The sequence below is a fragment of the Haemaphysalis longicornis genome, unplaced genomic scaffold (genome assembly GCF_048455015.1).
Source record: "Haemaphysalis longicornis isolate Haplotype H1 unplaced genomic scaffold, Haemaphysalis longicornis Haplotype H1 scaffold_2, whole genome shotgun sequence".
Lineage (NCBI taxonomy): Eukaryota > Metazoa > Arthropoda > Arachnida > Ixodida > Ixodidae > Haemaphysalis > Haemaphysalis longicornis.
This window is the reverse complement of record NW_027526295.1, coordinates 34476593-34500980: the sequence shown is the minus strand read 5'-3', so window position 1 is coordinate 34500980 and position 24388 is coordinate 34476593. Positions and strand designations below refer to the sequence as shown.

Below are 24388 nucleotides of genomic sequence, written 5' to 3'. Positions count from 1 at the left end.
TGAAACAGAGCATCTCGCAACGAGCTTCCAAACACAACAGGAATGAAAGGTCCCAACAAATGTAGTGTGCACCTGGGAAAATTGTATTGAATTGAACACACGCCCCCAGCATTCCTCACGGGAGGAAGGAGGCGGAACGGGAAGAGCATGTGGAGTGTGATTGGAAGAAAGGACAAGTGTTACGTGGCAGGGGTGGAAGAAGACTATTGTCAGCCGACATTTGCAGCAACGCAGGCAGAAACGCGACTTGATCTTTTTGATTTCACCTCTTTCATTAAAAAACTTTCCCAATGCTGCCGACGGCCTTGGATGGGTAACACCGGGTGAGTCACAGACGCTACGCTCGGGATTTTAACCAAGGTGGTTCTACATTCTTCTGCGCTTTGTCTTTAATAATTTCGCCATGAGTGCCCTGTTCGTAGGTGGATCATTACAAACAAAGTACCGCCTGTTCCTTCAATTTCGTGATTAGTAAACGTCTTTGTAGAGGAATGACCTCTGGGGAACAGCCATCACGCCAGCATCTTTTGTGAAAGTCTGGCTACTTGGGCTCTTTTCACCAGCCAGATCTGGTGGTCAGGATCCCAGCTGCACAAGATTATTTACAAGTGCTCAGGGTAAGCTGGGAGGGGTAAGCTGGAGGGGTAAGCTGGGTTGCTGGTTACAGCGCCACATGACATGGTAGAGGGTGCCCGGAGCCTCGCATAAGCGGTATGAAAAAGTATATGGTGGAGGCAAGAATGTCAGCTCTATGGGGGTGGAAAAATGTGTTTGTATTTTTTGACTGTGAGATTCTTGTTCCGCAGTAAGGATTTTTACACTCTTGAGCCATTCGCAGAACCAGACGCAGGCTCCACCGATCTCGTACAAAAAAGCGTAGCTTTCTTTTTTTGATTTTGAAGGTACGTTCCGCTTGCTGTAAACACAGAGACTTGCACGGGGAAAAAAACGTAGACTTTCACGAGAAGACGAAGATTTTTTTTCCGTGCAAGTCTCTGTGTTCACAGCAAGCGCCAACGTACCTTCAAAACCCTGTTAAACCAACTAGTCCGACATCAAGCGTTACTGAACTTTTTTTGGAACGCTCTACTGCCGCACTCTTAGTGATGCCCTCGTGTATTGTCAGTCCTGCATGAGGGGGGGCGATATACCCGATCCACGGGCTTCTAAACATCGAAAAACATTGCGAAATCGTACCAGGACTACAACAAAGCAACAAATAAAACCTCTTTGTTTTTATTTTCTCCCTTTTCGACTGTGTCCACTTGCAAGCTATTTTGGAGGCGGGCAAGGAACTGGTCCGTACATTCGTGCCCTCCGAGACTCTTCGTTTTCATATCATATCATTCAACTTCTAAAGAATATTGTTTTTTAGAAATTCATGGAACTCTAAAGACTGTCACCAACCCGAAGGTAGCCATGAAAGGTCTTATCCATACCATACACGTCTAGACGGGAGCGATGAGCGAATGAGATGTCGTGCAGAGTGAGCTTGCTTTTGATTTTTAAACACAAGAAAGAGAATCTTTTCAAGAAAACTAAGCGTCAACCTTTTAACTGGAAAGTTAAAGAACGTTACAAACGTTATGCTTCAACTCTGGCGTGACTAGTTAAATCTACCAAGCAGCAATATTACGAACGTAAGCTCCAAGTGGTCGGCAATTACACAAAAAAAACTGGAAACGAAACGGATTTTTAAATGGCGCGAATAAGAAGAAAGCCATTATGACAATTATTTATAATGATTGTTGCACTGCTAGGCAAGGAGCAGTGAGCGTCTTCAGCGCATTTTTTGCAAATATTATCTCTGAATCACGTTATGACACATATTCAGCTTCGTTTTGCCTGTGGTAACGCCTACTATTTTCGCCCTACTTCTCCTGAGGAAGTTGAGTCTTTTATCGAGCTGCCGAAAGCTAAAGGCTGTGACTGTGATTTAAAGGCCGAAACTGTGATTTATAATGCCCTTAGTCACAGTTCTTATTTAATTTTTCTGGAGTATGGGTTTCCTAAGTAATTGAAATTGGCGAATATTTTTCCAGTATTCAAAAGAGGCTTTACTGAAAACTACAGACCTATTTCCGTTCACTTATCCCGTTTTTAGACAACGTGTTAGAAAAACTAATCGAACTAAGGCTCTCCCGGTATTCTACAAAAATATAATTAATGAGCAGCTGTCAGTGTGGTTTTCTCTGTGACGTCTACTGAACACGCAATAGCTAGTTTCACAGATATTGATTATGTTAAATATGCCTGTTATGTTTTCATGGATTTGTCAAATGCCTTCGACACAATTGATCATAACATTCTTTCGGATAAACCAGAGCTTTATGGCATTGTTGGATCACGACTAACTCTTTTGAAATGGTTTTTCATTAATTGTCATCCCGCCCGGTTAACATAATTAAGGTGTGCCCAAAGAACAATCCTGGCAGTTCTTTTATTCCTGTTGTACATTGATGGCTTGCTTCGGTGTTTAACAACTTCACAATGTATTCTGTATTCCGACTACACAGCTACATTTTCTTAGGCAACGATATTAACAAATTTTTCTCTTAATTACAAGCTGATTTGTCCTGACTTGACCATAGGTGTTTAGAGATAGAGAGAAAATCTTTGTTGTATAACGTTTAGCAAATAAATTATCTACTAAGGTTAGTGACACCTGTTTTATGCATCAATACTTCCCGAAGAAAATACTTGCCGCTGTTCCAAATCTTTATTTACGTCCTTAAAAACTCTAATTGTCATCGACTGTAATTTGAAGTTTAATAAGCACGTAATTTCCGTTTTTGAACAGGTGTCCTCCGGTCTAAGGGGTTGATTAGCACACACCATTACTTCAACATGAAAACCCTTCGTAGTTTGTATTTTCCGTTCGTTCACTGTCATTTAAAGTACTGTATAACTTCCTGGTGGAGCTTATACACCACTCACCTGCCACCACTCATTATATTACAGAAAAAAGCTATTCGCGTCATCAACCCTGCTCAACGCCAATCCCCATATTGTTCTTTATTTCTGAAAGTTTGCATTTTCCCTCTTACTTGGCATTCTACTTTTCAAAATTCTTGATCAGAAACTCGTACTGGACATTTTTTTCGGTTCGCATAATTTATACTAAGAATAACATACGTTGTCGCAGCCGAACTGTTTCTTGCTCCCTAAAAATTGAACCAATTAAGGTAAAAAGACAGTAAAATTGCCTGCTGTATCAGTGTGGAATTCCTTACCTACCAATGTAAAAAAACAGAAGCCTTCTAGAAGTTCAAAACTCTACTTGGGGACTACGTGCTTCAAGTCTCAACTTTATTTTAGTATAACATGTTGCGTCGTTTTTAGGCTTTTACTTTGTTTACATTTCGGTTGAGCTTGAAATCTGTTCCATATTGTTGTTGGATCTCTGGTTCTATGTCATTTATTGTTCTCTGTATTCTCAGTGGAGGTCCCGCCGGTGGCTTCGCCCTTGGAACCTTCTTCTGTATTGCAACCCAGTTGAAAAAAACGTATGGTATACTGGAATAAAATTGAACTGAAATTGAAAGTTGAACCCTGGCGTGAAGCACACGTGTCGCCGGTGATCAGAGTGATGAGGTTACCAAAGCGAGTGGTTGAATGTCGTCGCCTCTCGTTGGCTACGTCGCCGTTCCTTCCCCATATCAAAACACCGCTTTCAAACATTCAGGCGAGCCTTTAACTGCGAGCGGTGTCAGTTGAAGCCAGTTGTTTCTGGAGCACTGCGTATAACTTCCGCCTTGCATTATGATTTTACGGTCATCTCTGCGATTTTCTATGCAGGTATTGTGGCGTGCATTTATATTCGCAATCTCTGCGCCCACCCATGTTGCATGCGATTTGGGAGTTATAACAAAGCCAATCCTTCACATGAAACCCGTATCCCAGGAACGAGCAGAGGGTAGACCTGCTGAACCTCTTAACGCAGCGCTTAGTGGTAGAGAGTTCTGAGGCAGCGGGCTGGGACCAGAGCATCCCGGACTAGCGGATGCCGTCTGCTTCATGCACCGATGAGTTTGCAAATACAGATGTTTATCCCCTCTTTCGTTCTCTTTCCCACCAAACTGGTTGCAGATGTCGCGCATCATGATCGACGGAACGGGAACATGCATTGGCTACAAAACCTAGAAGCTAGCGACCCTTCTTCCAAGCGGAATATTCTTCGTGTTGGATCTAGCTCCTTACATTTTAAATGCAGAGCATTTCTCTAACTCACTATGTCACCCTGCGTTGTCGGCGTTGGCGTGCCTCGGCGTCCGCAACAGCCGTTCCAGGTGCGCCCTCTCCCCCACTCCTCCTCTCCCGCATCACGCTACCCTCCTCGCTCTCAACAACAGGTCCACACCCCTCCCCCTACACTATATAAAAAAATAATACTTACCGGCGCCTGGTTTCGATCCCACGACCATGCGGGCGGAACGCAAGGCACATGGTGCTCTACCCACTGCGCCACAAAGCCGACAGAGAATGGAAGGCTACGAACGCGCCTTATATCCTTGACTCATTCAAACTACGTCAAGAAGCTGCTGATACAGCGCATTCACTACCACCAACTCCCCAAACACTAAACGTTAACGCAATACACCCACCCCCTATGCGACGCACTTACTCGAGTCCCCCTCGCGGAGAGATGGGCCCTTTCCTTTTTTGAAGTAATAGGAAGTCAAGACGTGCTATTATCTCTCCAGAACTATTATAAATCATCACACACGCGACAAACAATCTATAGCAGGACGCAGTTCGGCAATGAGCGCATATAGATCACTGGTAACTGATCCAACGAACACAACAGCAGCTTAGGTCTAAATGCCCGCTTGATGGCGCAAGCAGATTGATTGAAGCATAGTGATCTCAAAGTGCTACAACAGGACAAATACATTTTTGGGCGTTTTACCCACTGAAGTTGCGCCAAGATAATGGGGCGCGCCGTAGTGGAGGACCTTGGATACATTATTATCATCCGGTGATATCTATAACATGCACTGAAATCTTTCAAACAGTCGTAGTAGTTTGTCGCCTATTTTAGCGGCCTAGGCCGGGGTGGAGCCTGCGTTATTGTGCACAGCAGCAGGGCACCTTCACCACTCAACCACGGCGACGGATAAGGACAGAAAACTGGCGGTGGCAGACAACAGGCAAGGAAGAATTCGCAATGGAAAAGCTAACCCTAGGCTACCTGGGAGTACATTCAGTATCAACTACGGAAACAGCGCACTGAGTGGAACATGAAAACGCAGATGACACCGAACTCTGTGTGTCGCCTACGTTTTATACCTGTTCTCTATTCCAATAGAATCACAAATAGAATTGAATTTACTAGCTGGAAAAAAAATATGCATAAACAAATCAACACCTAAGGGACTAAACAAAACTGCCTAACGACCCCAACGAATTACACCCCATGATGTCGACACTCATTACCGCAAACGACAGGAGAATATACAAAAAATACCCGTAAAATTTTCTAGAAGAACAGCAATTGTCTATGTAGCCGAGAATTCCAGTGCGCAAAGTGACTAAAACAACTTTTAGAACACCACTCGAACAGCAGTGAACAGTCGACCAACCCGTCGATGAGAAACTCCCATACACACTGCGCCCCGGCAATTCCTTCTGCCGCTTCGTACGCCGCGTGAACGCCGGCCACACGGCACAGTGCATTATCAGAGAAGACGCCCCTTGTTTCGTGACCAAAGAAGCCGGCCAGAAATGACGTCCCGTTCTTTCGGATGGGAGAAACCCGTCTGCGGGCTTTTCGCCGCCGCATACTGTCGTCGCCTACTTTTGCTCTGCTCCAAAGCGCGTCTGCTCCGCGTGCTGACGGCAGCAGCGGCCCGGTACCGGCGTCTGGCCGTGAGCACGTGCACCCATACATGCATACATACATGCGTAAGGGGCGCAGCCACAAAGAAAGAAAAACATTATCCTCCGCATCTAATTTAGCGGAGCACGACGAGAGCGAACACGCGTCGGAGGAGCAGGTCGGTGTCGGCGGCAATGCCGTTCCGGCCGCCGTATTCCGGCACGCAGTGCCGTATCCAGCAGCCATTGGTCACAGTGCATCCACACCAAGACCTGGAATCAGCTTGTCGCTTCCCGTTGTCGCCTGCCCGCTGGCTTCGAGCGGCGGCAAAAGAATGAAAAAGCGAGAGGCCCGACCAGGATTAAGAGGTAAGCAAGCGGCGGCCGAGAGAAGGAGGGCTCCCCGGCGAACGTGTGACCCCGCGCTAAGAAGAGGAGGTTGAGGCTCCCGAGGCATTGGACGGCCGAATTGGGTCTTCCTCGCCGGGCGGCCCAGAAAAAGCATGGGCGGCCGCCAAGGGCCTGTCAGTCGCACTACGCGCGGGCTACTACTACGCCACAGCTCCTCACTACTAACAGTCGTCCTTCCAGCCACGAAGAATAACCCGTGCCGGCAACGACCACCCGTGTTTCACCATCGGTTGTGTGTGTGCGTGACTGTGCGGTACATGCCACTGGACTAGGCGCGACTTCAAGACTTTCCGAGGAGTGCTAGTTTGCAAACGTTCGTGCCTGACGCCTGTTCGCACTCTGATCCGGGCGGAACGTTCTCTGGGGCTGTTCCCTTCACGCCGTTCGTCGACGTGCTCTCGCGCTTCGCTCGGTTGCCGGCGGCGTCTTCACTTTCCGTCCGCCTTTCGCGCGATCGTCCGGACTTCGCCTGATTGGGCCGCGTGCGTGTCGCTGCCGAAGACACCCGCTGAGTTGTGAGGCCTTTCGGCTACACTAGAAGCCACTAGGTAAGTGTGCCCGACCTCGCGCGCGCCTAAGCGAGTAAGCAAAGCAGACATCTGCTGAACAAGCGTTAAAATGAACATTATATTTCCAAAGAACGTGGGGGTTAATATTTTGCCATCACATTGTTGTGCAAAGAGGAGCAGGTTGTCCCACTTCGGAAACGCAATTCTCTTCACTGCTTCCAAAATTAGACTTTTCAATAAACCTCATTACCAGTAATGCACAGATGATTCAATGCGACCAAAGAGCAATTCAGAGGTAATTCTGGCGCTCTTTGCCCTCGTTGGCCTTGCGCCATAAAACACCAACCATCATCATCAATTCATAGGTAATTCTACTTGCAGAGCCCGGCGCAAATCTCAATTGAATCTACGTTTTAAAAAAATTTGCAATGCAAGAAGAAACATGCGGAACTGGTGTTCATTGATTCAACGTTGGTCGCAGTCCTCCGGAGTTCTGACACCACAGATAGGAGGAAGCTTTAATTTGTTTCAAACGCAAGAATTTTCGCGCTAAAGGGCACAAACGGGAGAAGTGTTTGTCGCAGAGTAAAATAAAATACGCCGGCATGAACGATGTAAAGGATGAATGTACTTTGAGTCATGGTAAATACTTCGTTGATTGTGGAAAAAAGGGTTGTTAATATGGTGCCGATGGCGCGCGGTAACGTGTACATCGGGCAAACGGGCACGTTTAATGATACAAGATTAAGAGAACAATGGTCCAGCCTAAAACGAGGCCCGTGCGCACATTTGGCCTCACATTGCAGAGAGTGTGGAATCACACCCTTAATTGAAAACACTGTCATCCTGCTCAAATATCATAATAAAATATCAACAGATTGTAGAGGCTTTGCGCCTTTTTCGTCACAATGAAGATTGTATAAAACACCCTTCCTTAGCATTGTCAGATAAGGAGATCTCATTGGAATCTTCGTGCGTATGAAATTACCTAGAGTGAACAAGTTTGGATGTGTACGCCGTGAGATTCTTTCTTGCAGTGTTGTGCGGAGCACTTTGGGGTATAAATGCCTGTTTTTTTTTCAATAAGATTTCAGTTGTTAGAAGCGCCTGTCCGCGTTTCTTTTTCTTGCTCCCTTTTGTGTGCGCTATTTGTCAAGATGTATGAATTCCAACTAGGCTGGCTCGGAGCCATCCTCCTTTCAAAACGCACGTGCACTTGACATCTGCATCCCTTGGCTTCGGCTGAGTGGTACATTCCATGAGACATGGCCGTTTTTAACTTGTACCTAGTGCCTGCGAGAAATGGGCAGGTTTCTTTTTTGCCCTGGTCTTCTTTAAAGACCCCAAGGAGTAAAGCGTACTCAGACCGTCACGGCGGTGTGCCTGGGTGCTCTGGCGCAGCTTCGGTTCAAAGACTTCAAATTTAAAACCGTCAGTGTACATTTACGTAATTGGGTTGCAAAGCACTTTGTAAAATCCCGCATTGTGGATTGAAGTCGGAAAAAAACAAAAAGCCCTATCGAAAATGCAGTGATAACAGACGTTGTCTCGACAGATTCTGTATCAATAACTAGGGTACGTATGTATACCTGACGTCATCTTGAGAAGAAAACGAAGCTGGGAAGCTGCGTTAAGCATAAGCCTCCTGGCTTTCCTTACCCAGGCATACTGCTTCGTGCGCGAATTAGTGTAACGTTTGTTTCCATGCCTGTTCACACGAGCAAAATATAGAACAGTTCGCTTTTCATTATTGAAGTCAAGAAATGTTTCCTTTCCACTTGTTAGAGGGTACGTTGAAGACTAAAAATATAGGAATAGATGTTGTCTTCCGTCACAGGCCCGCAAGCACATAAAGGTGCTTAATGGCATTGTGTTCACGATCCTTCGCTGCGTTCTTGAAACGAAAGAGGCGGCGGCGTGGTTTCTTCTCAGACGACAGGGGAATCGTCAAGGGATTTGGCGAACAAGACAAAAGAACAAGCAAGTTAACGCTAAGCTCCAGAAAGACACACAACTTCAGAATATCATTCAGCATTGTGCCTACCTACAGACGCGGGCCGCTAATTTCATTTTCAATGGTCTTTCACGACGTACGAGTGGTAAATTGGGGCCGGTATGGTTGAGCGACGCAACGAAGCGCGGATAAGCCCGTTCAGGGCACGCGTTCCGAATCGTTAACTCCGCACCCATGTGTGGCACAGCGGCCAGTGGGGCGTCACGCAGTAGGTAAAACTGCGGAACATGGAAATGAATTACTAGCAGACAGAGAAAAAACCTAGCGTATTTGGTAACTCTCTAAACTGTCCCACGGTTATTAAGAGAAAATCCTTAAGTGCTTCATTCTGCGAAGCACCGTCGTTGTTGGAGTTCTTGTGTGGCCACGAAAATGGCTGCGCTGTAAAGAGTAAATACAAAACACGTGTCTGGGCCGACGGGATTTCAGCCCCAGTCTGCACTGTAGCATCTAGATGTGCTACCAATGTGTATCTACGCGTGTTTCCGGCCGGGGCACTAAAGTGGTCCTTGTTCCTTCGTTTATAGCACATAAAAACTTAAGGGGATGGTCCAGTCTGCTTGCTGACGTAGTTCGATCCGTAAGACAGAGAAACGAAAGCGATGAAAGAGACGTACATACGGTGTAACAGCAAAGTTATTGATACGTAGCCACACTTTCTTCAAGAAGGATCTCCAGGTTATTGCCTTAAGAAGCACGTAAGAAGACGAGTGTTCCTTGGAAGTTATCTCTTATACGGTGTTCCTTCTGCCGTGGTTCTAGTTGGAAGGACAACGGCTAATGCTTAGAAGCTCCATGGTTGCAGGCAAAAACTACGTGGGCCTTTCGTAGCAATTCCAAGTATAAACCCGGGATTTAGTTGCATGGAGTTGTCGGCATCAACCCGCTGAAGTTGGCAGTGGAACCCGTCACGGCTTGCCACTACCGTCACGGCGACTTCCGCTACCAGTACCCTCTAGCGATACAGCAATTCGTACGCCTGCCAGCAGTTGTAGGTTTTTTTAACTACTTCGCTGGGCATAAAACTTCGCGGGGCCAAAATGGCGACTTATCTTTTCTGATGTTTCTTTTAAATAGATTGAAATCTAACTCAGTGTGCTTTTCCAGTTCACTGAAATGGCTTTGTTCCATGCTGTAATTTGTTTTTGCATCGGGCGAGTGGTTCGTGCCAATTTTCTCTTTGCCCTCCGCAGGGTTTCATCGTCCACCCCACGTTTGATTTGACAGGGAGTGCGCCGACACACTTTCTTCATAATTTGAAAATCTTCGAATATAGCGAGTGAAACTCGTTCATATTTCAGATTCACGAGTAGTGAACCAATCAACTATCGAAGCTGTGAGCGCAGCAACCAACTTGAAAGCATTGTTTCCAAGAAAAACATCATTCACTTCCCCCTCTTTAGCGTTCTTCAAATGCCAGACATTTTGTATGCCCGAATGTGTATGGCCGCATGTATCGGATATCACTGCATTTTAGCGACGCCTTCATTTCAGTTGCGGCAATAAAGGGCTCTAACATCTTAAAAAGTTCACCAGGTTGATAGAAGAGATGTAACAATCGGAGTTTTGAGCTCCTACGAAAAGATCATCTCAACATAGAATGATGTGCATTGAACCGCTCTAGATTTCCCATCATTCCGAGGCAGAAAGTAATAGGAAAAAGCTGACGATTGGCCCTTCGTCAATCTCCCTTTGCGTTTCCAGACAACGCAGGAAGCGAGGAAAGGACGAAGCGTCTTATTTAGGTTGAGACACAATCGCGGTAGCCTAAAATAAATAAGTCACCACACTTATATGTCCTGCTTCAGTGAGCGATTTTGGAAGACGAGAACGTGCGAAAGCACACGTCAAACGTGGAAAAGTTGGCTGGCTCCAAATAGGGTCGTTGACCAATTTCCCCGAGGCCTGTTTTTGCTCAGTGGCTGTTAATGTGGAAGTATTTTGTGCGACTGTTTGGACATATACGAGTGGTTTCTCGTGCACGCTTTTTCAGCGCGACCCATTATTGGTCAAGTTTTATTGAAATCTCCTTTATGTCAAACATAACGGACCTCGACTGTTCCTGGCACCATCACAACCAAATCGGAGTTTTACGCGCCGCAACTTCCACACGTTGCGCGCTGCAGCAGAGTACGGCTTCGGGCCAGTTTAGACAGCCTGTGCTTCTTAACACGTGACTTGGGAAGATATGGATTCACACATTGTTTTTGCTTCCATCAAGAAAAGTGCCGCATAAGCCTTTACTCACCGTGAAGACTGCGTAAGACGTCTCAGGAAATCCGGGAGTGTGTTTTAAGGGCTTGCGCCTTATCAACCGTACAGTTTTACACAAAATAAGACAATTGAAAAAGATCCTACATAGGGCGTGCTGCGGTGGTTATGAGTGCTTTCAATCTTCGCGAGCACCATATACATTTCAATGGGCGCGTGAGTCGCAGTTCGCCGGTAGACGGATTTGCGTTTGTGCTCGCTGTCGGAGGAGAATTTCCCAAATCTCCTTAAAGGTCCCACGTTCAGCCTTTTTTTCCGAAATATATTGGTGAAAATGCACAACATCAAAAATAATTGCGGAAAAATTTATTGCGCGAGCGGACGAGGACAAGAAAAGAAACCAGGGACACCACGGAGTGCTTACTTTCTTTTCTTTTCTTTCTTTACTGGTTTCTATTCTTGTCCTCATGCGCATACGCTATGAAGTTTTCTACAGAGTAACGTCAACTCGCCAAGGAATCCGTACTCGTCTTGTAACACAAAGATGTGATTCTAAATCAAGTGCAATGCTCTGCAACACTTTTTTGAACTTCTATCCAGATCTGGAATGCTTTCATAAGGTAGGGAATGAGTTCATCCTGAACTTAGAATAAAAGACCGCTAAGAACTCCGGCCAGATAATAGTGCTATGCTCCGTCAGATAACTTATGAACCTGCTCAAAAGTTTTTGAAATTTCAGCAGGGTGCGTTTGAAAGACCACGCCACTATAGCTAATAGATTGGGTGAGCAGGGTGGCGGATGTGGACGTTGCGTGCTGCCTCACGTTAGCGGAATACTTCGTTTGTGTGAAACAGATGTTAAAGCAGAAAAAGCCTTGTACAGAACTTTCGCAACCTGAACAGCACCCTGAGATTTGATTTAATGCGGTTGCAAAGACGGTTATCGTCCGAGCTGGGTTAGCACGGTGGTAAACGTAACACTCCACCATGCGTAGTGTGACGTTTCTAGTCACTTCGAAAATAAAAAGAAATAGGTACACGTTTGTAATGTGACGTTTTTCATTTAAACTCCAGGTTATCCGTTAGTGCACTTTTATGCATTGGGTTTACCTCCGAACTTTAAAACCAAGACCTGTAAACAATCCTCGCTATGGGACGTTGTAGTAAACTGCCCGGCACAAAGTTATCAGGATCGGCATGCAAACCGCTTCACGTATTGGGTTTCAGTCCACGCTTCAGTGAAGAAGCCGGATAGAGCTCCAAATAGCGAAAAGGGGGCTTCTATTCTGAGGCGGCCATTCTTGTAGCAGCGTGGGAGTGAGTCGAATCCTGAATAGAATGCCGTGAATTCACGCGTAACAAAGTGCCTTACCGAATCTCCTTTCCCTGGGAACATGCTGCCTTTCTCTCAGCCACAGTGCGGTACGATACGAACCGGAGATTAAAGACACGGCGACTTCTAAATGCATGAAGTTAGTCATCCGCAGCGGAGGTTCAATCTTTCAAGTCTATAAACAGGCGAGGTGGCATATCCCCCCCAGCTTAAACTGGCGTATAATTCAAAGTTTGATGCGCGCACGCCTGCTTCAAAGCCTACCCTAACACGCCTTTTCCTTTAAGGGTACACCTCTAAAGACCGCTAAAGGCGCTATCGCCGATCCGTCATGGCGTCTAGGTTTGCCGAACACTCGCGCCCACCGCTCGGCTAATACATTCGCGGACGCGCCATCGCTTGGGCGGCCGAGCGGAGAAGCGGGGCGTGTGAAAGAGGAAACCGCGTCTCGAATGTTGACAACGGCGCACCACCGATGCCGTCGTCGATACTTAACCCGCTTACCTGAGGCTTGGTCACGCCCGGACGCTCAAGAGCCACCCATCGGGACACGGGCCGCCCTGCGCGAAGGCGCCGAAGGTTGGACAGGCCGCCGTATAAAAGGATCGTCGATTTCGTGACCGAGCCCGTGTTTCGGCCCACATGGTGCCTGCAACAATTTAATCAAATAAATCGACAAACAATCTGAAAGAGCGTTGCACTGACGACGCGTAATGACTACCGCTGATTTTTCATGGAAATCAATGAGCGATTGTATATACCACACCAGGGCCATAATCACCGTTCCCTGGACGTACTACGAACGCTCAAAAGGCAAAGAGAAATGGAGAAAACATTTATTTTTATTTCATGCGCGTATTCCTTGTAGGTTGTCTCAGCGACCACCCAAATGCAACTGGCCTAATCGACAGCTGTTGGCTGTAGGTGACACAAGCCAAAACAGATTGCTCTTGACTCGTTTGGTCACCGTTCGACGTCGACCTAAAGGGGCACACAAAACGCAGAACGATGGGTCGGTCTCACCGAAGAAAACCCGATTGGCAGATTGGCGCGTCAGAGGCGGGCCAGCGACGTGCAAAACGATTCAGGAATAACTGCCCTTCAGAATGGAGTGGAACGAAAACAGCATGTGATGGCAGGTTACACAGCCACCCACGCACACACCCACTCTCCCCCATGTGACCCAGTGGGACTTAAGCACCACATGACATCTTGTCCATGATTAGGCGATCGACCATGACACCGCTGCCCCACAATGGACAACGGCGGGTCAATGTAGTCAACTTGACGTTGCGCAAAAGTAAATAAATGACAAGACAAGGGACAAAGACGAACGCTAGTGTCCTCCCCTTCTCTTGTCCTGTGCATACTTCAATGCGCTGCGTGTTGAAGTATGCATCACCAAGCAATTCTAACCTCATGGTCATTTGAACCAACTTTCCCGTTACCCATGCCAATTCTTGTTGATGAATAGGGTCGCAAGTCGGCAAAACTTTACGCAAATAAATTCAAAACGGGCAGATACACGAGAGAAAACAAAATAAAATAGACCAGCAGAAGTTACAATTGACGGGCTATCGATAGGACACACACGGCCCATATTGTTTGCCTCTTGAAAGGTTAACGATAAATAAAAAATAAAATGTCACACAAAGACCAAACTGCAATAGATGTGCACGCGGCGTTACCATCTTTCACGGCTGGTTGTCTCAGGTTAAACCACTCATGTCTCTTCCAGCCACGAAAGACATTTCTTTAAAAATAGAAGAATGCAATAAATATGAAGAACTTTTTGCACTGCAGTGACTTGTCATGGGCAGGAGGGACGTAATATAGATCAGCGTGGAAACATAATTACCAGTGTGTTAACTGCACGCTACCATTAGTGCGATACGATCAAAAAGAACTAGAGGCCGCCCGTGATCTCCCAGTCACGTTATTTGGCGTCCGCCAATTGCACAAACACCATACTGTCCCTGGGGAAGCGGCACTGTTTCATTCTTTTCCCGATTACTCCGCTTAATCTGTTTCCGTTATTCTGCTCTCATTATTCATTTATGCTTGCGGTAAACTTGACATCGTTATCAAAACAAAGCAGTCTTTCTAATGGACCAAACTTGTAATTGTCTTCACGGCCATTTATCACTACTGATCAGGACCGTAACCTGCCTCTCACTTGGGTGGCAAACAAAATGAGGACGATATTTTGCTACGTACAGTCATTCTAGCATATCGCAAATCTGGAGCATCGTACAAGGTCTACTGTCACATTGAGTTCCCAAGCACAATGCGAAACTAACTCTGCTTGCGTCGATAGACGCACGTGGCTTTTACAGCGCTTTCTTGGGTTTGTTAGGTCTCCTGATATGACACAATGAAACCATTAAGTTCGACGTGTGCATATCAAGTATTTGTTTACTTTTTCGCACATCGTGCACTGCCCCATTTTTGTAGCCCACATGTACAGTGGGTACAGCGCTTTAGAAGTTCGAAGAGCAGTCTCAGCACTCTCACGAAATTTTCACCACGTTTTTTACGCGCAGGGTTGTGAGCACTCTCCCGCATCTTCGCGTGGGAGGGGGAAACTAAAACACTAGAACGGCATATCTATTTCGGGATGCCATCGCGGCCATTGCAGTGCCTCCAGCGCACAACAACGCGCTGCAAAAAAAAAAAAATAGCGCTGCAAAAACAGAAGTGTGGCGAGCTGTTTTCTCAAGCGAAATTGCTGGAGAAACGCTCGCCATCAGACTCGCTGCCGCTCGATTTGGAGAAATACTGCGAGATTCGCTCGCGACGCGCTGGCGCGAGTAAAAGGCCGGCGGCGATGGGGTCGCTTTCTTGAAAGAGCGCTGCACAACAGGGCATTACCCTACGCCGGCCGAACGCCGTGGTGCACGCAGGGATAACAGAGCGAGTAATCGTTGCGCAAGCGCTCCTTCGTCCACGCTACGCCTTTCACAGGGATTCGCTCGCGCCGGCATCTAACGAACCGTAACGGGGGTGGCGATGCTACCACCATCGCGTCGGCCTGCGTGCACTGCACGCTCGCGTGGGCTTGTCGCCATTCTCATTCGCTCCCTTTTCTTTGTTCGGGTATGAACAGGGAAGTAGAGTAAACCAGCGTAGGCCGCATCGCCCGCGTCGTGTATGAATCGAGCGCGAAAAGTAATTCCACGCGCTAGGACGCGCTGCGAAGAGTGCGGGATTGAGGATGGTGAGTAGGAATCGCAGGACTCCACCATTGTGTGCGCCTGAGTGCGCCACCGAATAGCAGGCGCAGTTTCGTAGGAGTGGGCCCGTTCTTCCACGCCCCATCTGTAAACCTTGGGTGGTATGCAAGCGGCCCCGTCCCGTTACAAGCGCCATTCAGCTACGCGATGAACCAAATGGAACTGTGACTAAATGCGCCAAATTGAACACTCTATGTCATGTTTTGTTTTGTTAAGGTAATAGGCCGCTCTGAAAAGTTGATTAAAAGAAACACCCAAATTTTTTCTCTTTATATTTTGAGGCTCCGCAAACATTCCTATGATAAACACGGTAGAAAAATCTTGTTCCTATCATGATTATTTGTGAAAACTCGCTGAAACATGAGTTACAGCGAGTTTTCTAACACTAACCTTGGTATTCTGAAACGGAAACTAAATTGCATTGGTTCTAGAAAACAACTTTCTTTTTTTGTTCTCTTTTTTTGAGTTTCGATTTTCACAAAAAAATACGAAGGGTAAAGGGACGAAGGATACGCATTAGTACCTGACTAGGTCCCTATTCCCTGTAGAGACAGCAGCAGCACAAAGTTACTAGATACCAAAATAAAAATTCAGTGCAACTGGTAACCAAGAAAACAAACAATTAAGAACACTTGCAATACTTCGCATGATACAACGAATCATTGCACAACACTTTTCTCAGATTTAATTTACAAAGCACCAAAATTCACAGAGGAAATTATTTATACAAAAGAAGAAGCTACATAAAAACAGAGGATGCCAATAGCTACATGTTGTTATAAAACATGTCAAAACACAGATTTTTCAGACCATTTTCCCAATATTCACCAAAAAGAATTTGGAAGACACGTTTCGATAATGTCCGCGATATCTGAATTTTCTTTCAGGAAATTACGAATGAGATAACGGAGTCTCTTAAAGCCATAGCGTGTTCTTACACGGGGTAATGGGCAGTTTATTTTTCTGAATGGGAAACCATCATTCGTTAAAAGATACGTTTGCTGAAATTCCTGCAGATATTTGCGGATTTCCATGTATACATATGATGCGAGCTTGTACATCTGTAGCTGTTGGATATTCAGTATTTCATGTGTTTTTTTAATTGTGTTGTAGTCTGTCGCTAACCTATATTTCCTAGAGCCCGAATAGCTTTTTTCTGCATATAGTTAACTTAAAAACATTAGACCGATTTATTTAATTGTGATTGATACATTGTGTAATAAACGGTTAACCTGAAACTCTCGGGAATTTCATCACCGAGTTTCCATAGTGCACGAGTAACTTTTGATAGCTTCAGTAATAATTCCTTGTTATGTTTGTTCCACGTAAAAAATTCATCAAAATATACGCCAGGAAATATTATACTGTTCTCAGATTGAGTAGATTCATTTGAAAAATAGAGTTTTTAATTCTTATCCAGAGGAGTGTTTGGAGCTCTGAAATTTACGTATTTTGTCTGCTTTTTTTAAATTCCACATGATATCTCAAAAGCCAAGCGGAGAGTTCCTTAAGCCAATCGGTCACTACGATATCAAGATCCGTCACTATGATATCAAGATCCCCCAGTGAAAAACATACACTGCAGACGTCATTTATATAAAGCAGAAAGAGAAAAGGTCCTAAATGGAACCTTGTGGGACATCATTTTTTTGTGATTTGATATTCTGATGCATATTAACCGATCATTACATACTGCTTACTTCTACCAAGATAACTCTCAATGAGGCTCTCCGCATTTCTCTTTAGAGGCCACCTGCACTCAAATTTTCGACAACGTCAAAATAATGTCACCTAATAGTACACATAAAAAGAGTGCGAAATGCAAATGCTACGTTTCAAACATGAGCGCGGGCGACCCAAAAGGCTCACGACATTGGCGTTTGCGGAACCGAAACTGAATAAGAAAGGCGGCCATTACCGGCGGCCGTACGTGACGTACGTGATGGAACGGAAGCGGCCGCGCTAGAACCGGCAGTCGCTGAGGGCCGCCTTCAAATGCGCGTGGTAGCGTTTTATTTCGCACTGTTATTTCCAAATTAGAGCTCCCACCAACGTTTGGCCAGTATAATGGAGTTAGGGACAATCCGACATCGCGTTGCTATCAATCGAAATGAAGTAGACCATGCGGCAGTTATTTTTCCATCAGAATAACTGCCATTGTAGCAATCCTTGGCATTGCGAGTAAAAAAATGGCCCCTGATTTACAAAGTTAGTTGTTCGTACGATACCGAAAAGCAGCTTTGGTGAGCCGGCGCTTTAGCTTTCAGATCGTTCTCTTTGCAGAGAATAAACTGAACGCAGGGGCAGATCAATCACTATTTTTACTATACATCACGTGCAAGCAGTTTCGTGAATATCAGCTAAGTATTTTTAGTCTTGCTGCACATCGAGAATCGAAGTATAAAAGGGGTCTGAAACTATAAGTGAGCTTCCGCCGTTAAATGATCGACTAAACAGCTCGAAAATAGTTACCTATCTACCGCTGTTCTCTACTTTCACCAGAGCATGTGCTGTTGAAAACATTTTACTTTCAATTGAACTAAATGTAGCACTCTACAAAAGTAAATAATGTATTGGGGAATTGAAAAAAAACAAGTTTATTGAAAGGAGAGGAGCAGCTTCATTAGCTTTCGCACTTCGCGAAGATGACGGCCGATATTTGTGCGGACGGATTTGTTACCACGAGCAAGGCTGACTTTGGTTTACTTAGCGATTGAAGCAAAAGTCGCACAAATGTTTATACCCGCATGTTCGACAACTCTAGTTAGGTCACAAATTTTTGCACTGGTCTAAGGGATGGATGTGGCGTTGGCCCGGCAAAATATTGCAGATATAGGACGCGGAAGTCGTCAAGAATTTATAAAAGATCACTTTTTTCTGTGATAGATGCAATATGATTGACAAATGTAAGGCAAGTGTGCGTTTCGGACTTTTCATTTTTGTAGAAACGTTATTTTCAAGTAAAAAAACGTTTTGATAACTCCAGAACGATTGCAAGCCCGTGAATAGTTTCTAGGCTGCTAATCTTTATTGCACTGAAAAAAAAATAGCAGTGGCTTAGCTCGAGTATGCCAGGATATACGTGGCGTGAGCTAAGGTTTAATTGGTTATTCGTACGTTTTCTGGTTGTATAGGATTAGCTTATTGTCATGCTTACTCTTGTAAAACGATTTCCAAACCAATCCAATCTGATCCAGTCCAGTCCAGTCACTGCTCCTCGCGCATGGCTCCTCCCGCCATAGAGTTTCATACTAATATACACTAGAGGGAAATCTGGCACCACTGTCTAGGGGAGCCGCACTTCAGCGAGCGTGCCGTCATGTACCGGGCAGGCACGTTCCACTTGTCCTTGGCATGGCTCACGAACAGGCTGAAAAGTTGGCTTTGGCTGCAAAAATGCAACAATATTACTGCAGAAGATTAACCGAATTTGTTTTGTTATTGTAAAATTAAAGCTCCAGAGAGATTTATTTGTCAGGGATTATTTAGAAGCTTCATGCAAGATGAACAAAAAAAGAATGTTACCCCTTTTGGCTTCAAGACAAAAAAGAAGCCATGTGGCTAACCAAGCCAAGGAGGCGAGGAACGTCGCTAGCTGCAATGGCGCCGCCCATGGCGGCACGCGAATGCAGCGCCAGATTTCCCTCTAGTATATATTAGTATGAAACTCTATGCCTCCCGCTGCCCGGCTCTCCAGGAGCCACGCGAAACGGCTATCAAGCTGCTTCGGCGCAGCGTCAGACTTGGCTACTGCGCAAAGGAGGCGCACAGCTAGGCACGCGCCGGCGCCAGTGCGTCTGCCGTTGTCATGACGTCACTCCTCTGGAGTGCGCAGACCGGCGAATGTGCAGACTCAATTCTCTACACACCCGTACTCCAATTGGATTGAATTTCAATCCAACACAATCCAATTTGATCCAATCCAATCCACATCCACATCCAATTCCATCCAATCCAATTCAAGCCAAGCCAAGGCAATCCGGTCCAATCCGATCCGATCCAAACCAATCCAATGCTCCTTGCGCGTGCGGTGAACGGCCGTTGACTGCACACGCGAAACTGCTCAACCTCGGCCAGTGTAGCTTACACTACAAAAGGTGCCGGATATTGCCACCAATGCGGTTAGTATGAAACATGTGATGGCGACGGTGGTACAGCGCGGTGGTGTAGCAGAGAAACGCCGAGCGAACGCGTCCCCTGCGCCTGATGCAGTGCCGTGCAAGTGGCCGGAGAAGCGCGAGTTCCACGTGATAGGTTCCCCAACCTCCGTCACAGGCCGCTCGGAGCTTGTTTCGGCGACTCTCTGCCGGTGCAAACGTCGCCTGCCCGGAGGTACTTTGAACGACAGTGCCTAGTGTACTCTGTGCTTCCGATGCTGAGGATTTCGCAATGGTGATTTTAAGAACATAGACTACTTATTTGGATCAAATTTGGACAAAGAAATATTTGAGTGCAATTGGCCTTCAAGCCATAACCGGTGTGCCGAACCGGAACCGAACCTGAACCGAAAACCAGAACCGAACCGTAATGTTTGCCCGGAACCGGAACCGAACCGAAAGTGTATTTTTTCGACCATTTTGGAACAGAATCCGACCCAGAACGAATCGGAGGAGCCGTTCCGAACTGGTTCCGGGAACGGTTAGTGACACGGTTAACGGTTCACGGAACGTTTAGAGCGAAAGGAAAAATATCGAATCAGCCGGAGCAACCTAGATATTGAATTTTGAGCCTAGATTTTGGAGTCCTCGGCAATTTCAAATTTGGTCGGCGCTCTCCCTCTCACCAAATCAGGAAATTCAGCTGCACACTAAAGAGCACGATGTTTTTGGGTGACCACAACCTTAATTCTGTAAAATTCCCTTCCTTATGAACGTATTGCGCTGTTATGCTGTTTCGAGCGCAACATTGACATCTCGCACTTAAGTTAGTTAATGCTTAATGCACACTATAGTTGTCTAATGCATCCAGGTGTTTCGAAACAAGTATTTTTATGAGATACGACTGTGGGAAGCAACTAAACTCAACGAAAGAAGAGCGATAAACTGCTTTCATGCGGTGAAAATCCGATAGCGTTCTCAAATACATTCTCTCTCTTTGTGCTACCATTTTGCAGCTTTTGAGTACCACTGACAACTCCTGCTGCTTGTGAATTTACTAAGCTGCTATCTTTACTAGAACCCAATTGCTGTCAGCTGTCGCTGAAGTGCCCTTAGCAAGTTGTGATCGCCGGGGTTTCCCTACAGACAGAGAGTCATTATAGCCGTTCCTTCCTTCTGTGAACAGGTGGGAGGTGGAGAAAATGAAATCTTTGTGAACGCCCCTGCCACGCTTGACGGCTAGAGGCTGACGCCGATGCTGGCGAGTTTTTGACTTCTAGCACTGCTAATTCTCCCGCGGTTTCTTAAAAGAAGGCCGCGGTTGAAACTATAGGCACGTGTAGAGCGCACCAGACCAAACAATTTTTTTTCAATGCGAAAGCATTACTTGCCGCGTTGAGCGAAAATACGTGCTTGCGCGCGCGTGGACGTGTGTGCGCGTGTCGGTTTGCGCGTTTGTGTATGTGCGTGTGTGTCGGCGTGTGTGTGTGTGTGTGTGTGTGTGTGTGTGTGTGTGTGTGTGTGCGTGTTGTGTGTGAGGGCATGTGCGTGTGTGTGTATGTGTTTGTCTGTGTGGGTGTGTGGTTGTCTGTGCGTGTGCGTCTGTGGGTGTCTGTGGGAGTGCAGGCCCGCGTGCGTGTGCGCGCGTTTGTGTGGCGACATTTGATGGCACACAAAAAGATGGCGGATGAGCAGGCTCTGTGCTGCCCAGAAAAGTTGCCTGCCCGCCAAGCAGCATGCCCAAGGATGCATTATTTAGAGACGAGGTGAGGTCCATCCCTGGTCGGCGAGGGGAGTAGAGCACAAGGCGGCACCGTGGCGCCTATATAGAACCATTATTATTTTCCTCATGAAAGACACTGCGGTCAATGAAACTGCAGGTTTAGGAGACAAGGATAACATTCAGCAATTGTATAATTGAACTAAGATAAATTATTGTTTATAAACTTGCGGGCGTAAAGAGAAAAATGCTTTCACACTCACACAAATAAGCAGCCTTAAGTGTCCCTGCGAACCTTTTATTTCGCATCAGTTACTTTTGTAATCGTTGTACAATACGCTCAAAAAGTTTTCTATGGGAGGCCAGTCAAGTTGAACAACCCAGCTTTTACAAAAGAACCTACATTATGAAATTGTTTTTGTACCGACTGGGCAGAGAAACAAAGAAACGAAAACACCGCACAAACAACAAAAACAAAAGGAAGACACTCCTTTTTTTTCTCTGAACCCGTTTGGACCAGTTCGAACCGGAACGGAATGATGCTTCGGAACCGAACCCGGAACCGTGCTCGAAAGGTTCAACCTGAACCCCAACCTAACCCGAAAATATGCCGGTTTGACACATTGCCATAACTTTCTTTTTATTTATTTATTTATTTTGTACATACTGCTGGCCTAACAAAGGCTTCGGCAGGAATAAGTACAGTAGTGAAAGATCAAAAACGTGCATGATCATTCAAACATTTTTCAACAAGAGTAGCAAGAGGCATTTGCCTTGTTTGAAACAATTGAAGCCCATGCTGCGACATACACAATGCGACATTTTCCCGCGAATCAAACTCAAAAGCGAAAAACAAGCGTACAATATTACGTAGTAACAAAGTAATAATCAGACAATCCGGACAGAAAAGAGTCACGGGACGTACAATCAACAAGTTCTTGGGGTAACATATTCCATTCTCTGATGGCCTGCGGAAAAAAGGAATACCTGAAGGTGTCGCTGTGAAATCTGTATTCGAGGAAGTGTTTATTGTGTTTTGTTCTAAAATTCCTTGTATCAGAACGTGTTAGGAACCGGTTTTTGTCTAGTTTTAGAGAATTGCTCTGGAGAAGAAACAGGAATTTCACTCGAAGGTATCTTGCGCGGTCGCTGATTGTTGGGAGCCCAGCTAATCTTAGCAGTTCAGTTGGTGAATCACGACGGCGGTATTTGTTATAGGTGAATCTGGCTGCTCTTCTTTGCACACCCTCTAACTTTGCTATAGTACACTTAGTATGTGGGAACCAGCATATGACGCCATATTCGATGATAGATCGAACGAGTGAGGTGTATGCAAGTAGCTTGGTTTTTGCCGAAGCGTATCGGAGGGACCGTTTGAGGGAAAGAAGCGCTGAGAGAGATTTAGTTGAAATGTATGACACGTGCTTGTTCCATTTTAGATCAGAAGAAAGAATGATACCTAAATGTTTGTGTTCATTGACCCTTTGTAGTACACTTTGGTGGATTTGGTACGGAAAAAATAAAGGGTTTTTCTTTCTCGTGACAGTCATGCAAACAGTTTTTTCTACATTTATCGTCATCTGCCAGTCCTGGCACCACTTGTCAATTTTTTTTAGAGCATTGTTCAAAACTAACTGATTATTCACGGTGTGTATTTCTTTGTAGATGATACAATCGTCTGCGAACATGCGCACTGTTGCTTCTATATCTTTTGCTATGTCGTTGATGAAAAGAAGGAAACGAATAGGAGCCAGAACTGTTCCCTGAGGCACACCAGATAAGACGTAAAAACATTGTGATGATTGGCCTTCGAAGTGAACGAACTGCTTACGTCTTGACAAATAGTCTTTTAGCCATTTGGTTAGAACGCCGTGCCCGATAATGCTTTGCAACTTATAAACTAGTTTTCGGTGCGACACGCGGTCGAAGGCTTTCGATAGATCCAAGAATACGATGTCGACCTGACCACGCTTATCAATCGTTAGCGCTAGGTCATGTACAGTCTCTACTAACTGAGTTACTGTCGACAAACCGCTCCTAAATCCGTGTTGGTTAGGGTTAATTAGTGAATGGTTTTCAACCAAAGTTACGATGTGTTTTAGTATTAAATGCTCTAAGATTTTGCCTGCTCAACAAGTCAGCGAAATCGGACGAAAGTTAGAAGGATTTGAAGCATCATCACACTCGTGTATTGAAATTATTTTAGCAATTTTTCACTCTTGTGGGACTTCGCATGTTTGTAACGATTTTGTAAAAATCAAGAGTAAGTATTTAGCAACCCATTCAGCATACCTTCTGAGAAAGGCGTTTGGAATATAGTGAGGACCGCTGGATGTTTTTGTATCGAGACTGAGTAATAGAGAGAGAATTCCTGCTTCATTTATGGAAAGTTCGCCTGGTACCTCACCTATGCACTGTGTGGTCACATTATCTGGGACCACACAGTTATTGTCGACGGTAAATACTGTTTGGAAAAAAATTATTAAACTTAGTAGCCTTGGTTAAGGCTTCCGTTGGCAACAAGTTGCTTCGCTTAGTATCCCTAGATTTGAGGTAGTGCCAAAATTTATGAGGAGCTGTTTTAATGAAGTTACTTAACGTTACATCCAAGTACTTTTGTTTAGCCGTTTTCACTGCTGTCTTCATCGTGCGAGACAATTCGCTCATTAGTTTTGAGTAGTGCATATGAGAAGTTCTTTTGTGTCTAAGCTTTCTGAGCCTTGAAATTTTGTGTTTTAAGTGTATAATTTCTCTTGATATCTATGGGCTCGATTTGCGTACGGTCTTAATTTTTTGGGGAATGAATTTTACGAGACAGTGGTGAACATTGGTCTTGAAAAGTATCCATAGGTCATTAGTTCATATTTTTTCATCGTTGTGACACCGAAGGAATTCAGGATAAGATTCTTCTAAGAAGTCGAGGACAGTGACGTCATCCGCGTTTGTCCAGTCATATATCTGGGTATTTTTCTTTCGGGCCTGTGGCGGGTTATATAGCGTTAAAGAGCATGTGGTTGCTTTGTGATCCGCAATCCCAGTGACT

General features: G+C 45.5%; 1 protein-coding gene across 1 annotated transcript in view; it reads left to right on the top strand.

The window, feature by feature from the left end:
- The first annotated feature begins 5988 nt into the window (after window positions 1–5988).
- The window catches only part of LOC144167053 (uncharacterized), a 33928-nt gene continuing 15528 nt past the window's right edge, over window positions 5989–24388 (top strand). Inside the window, exon 1 of the mRNA XM_077696442.1 lies at window positions 5989–6776. The gene's annotated coding sequence lies outside the window, so the exon portion shown is untranslated. The remainder of the gene's footprint in view (window positions 6777–24388) is intronic.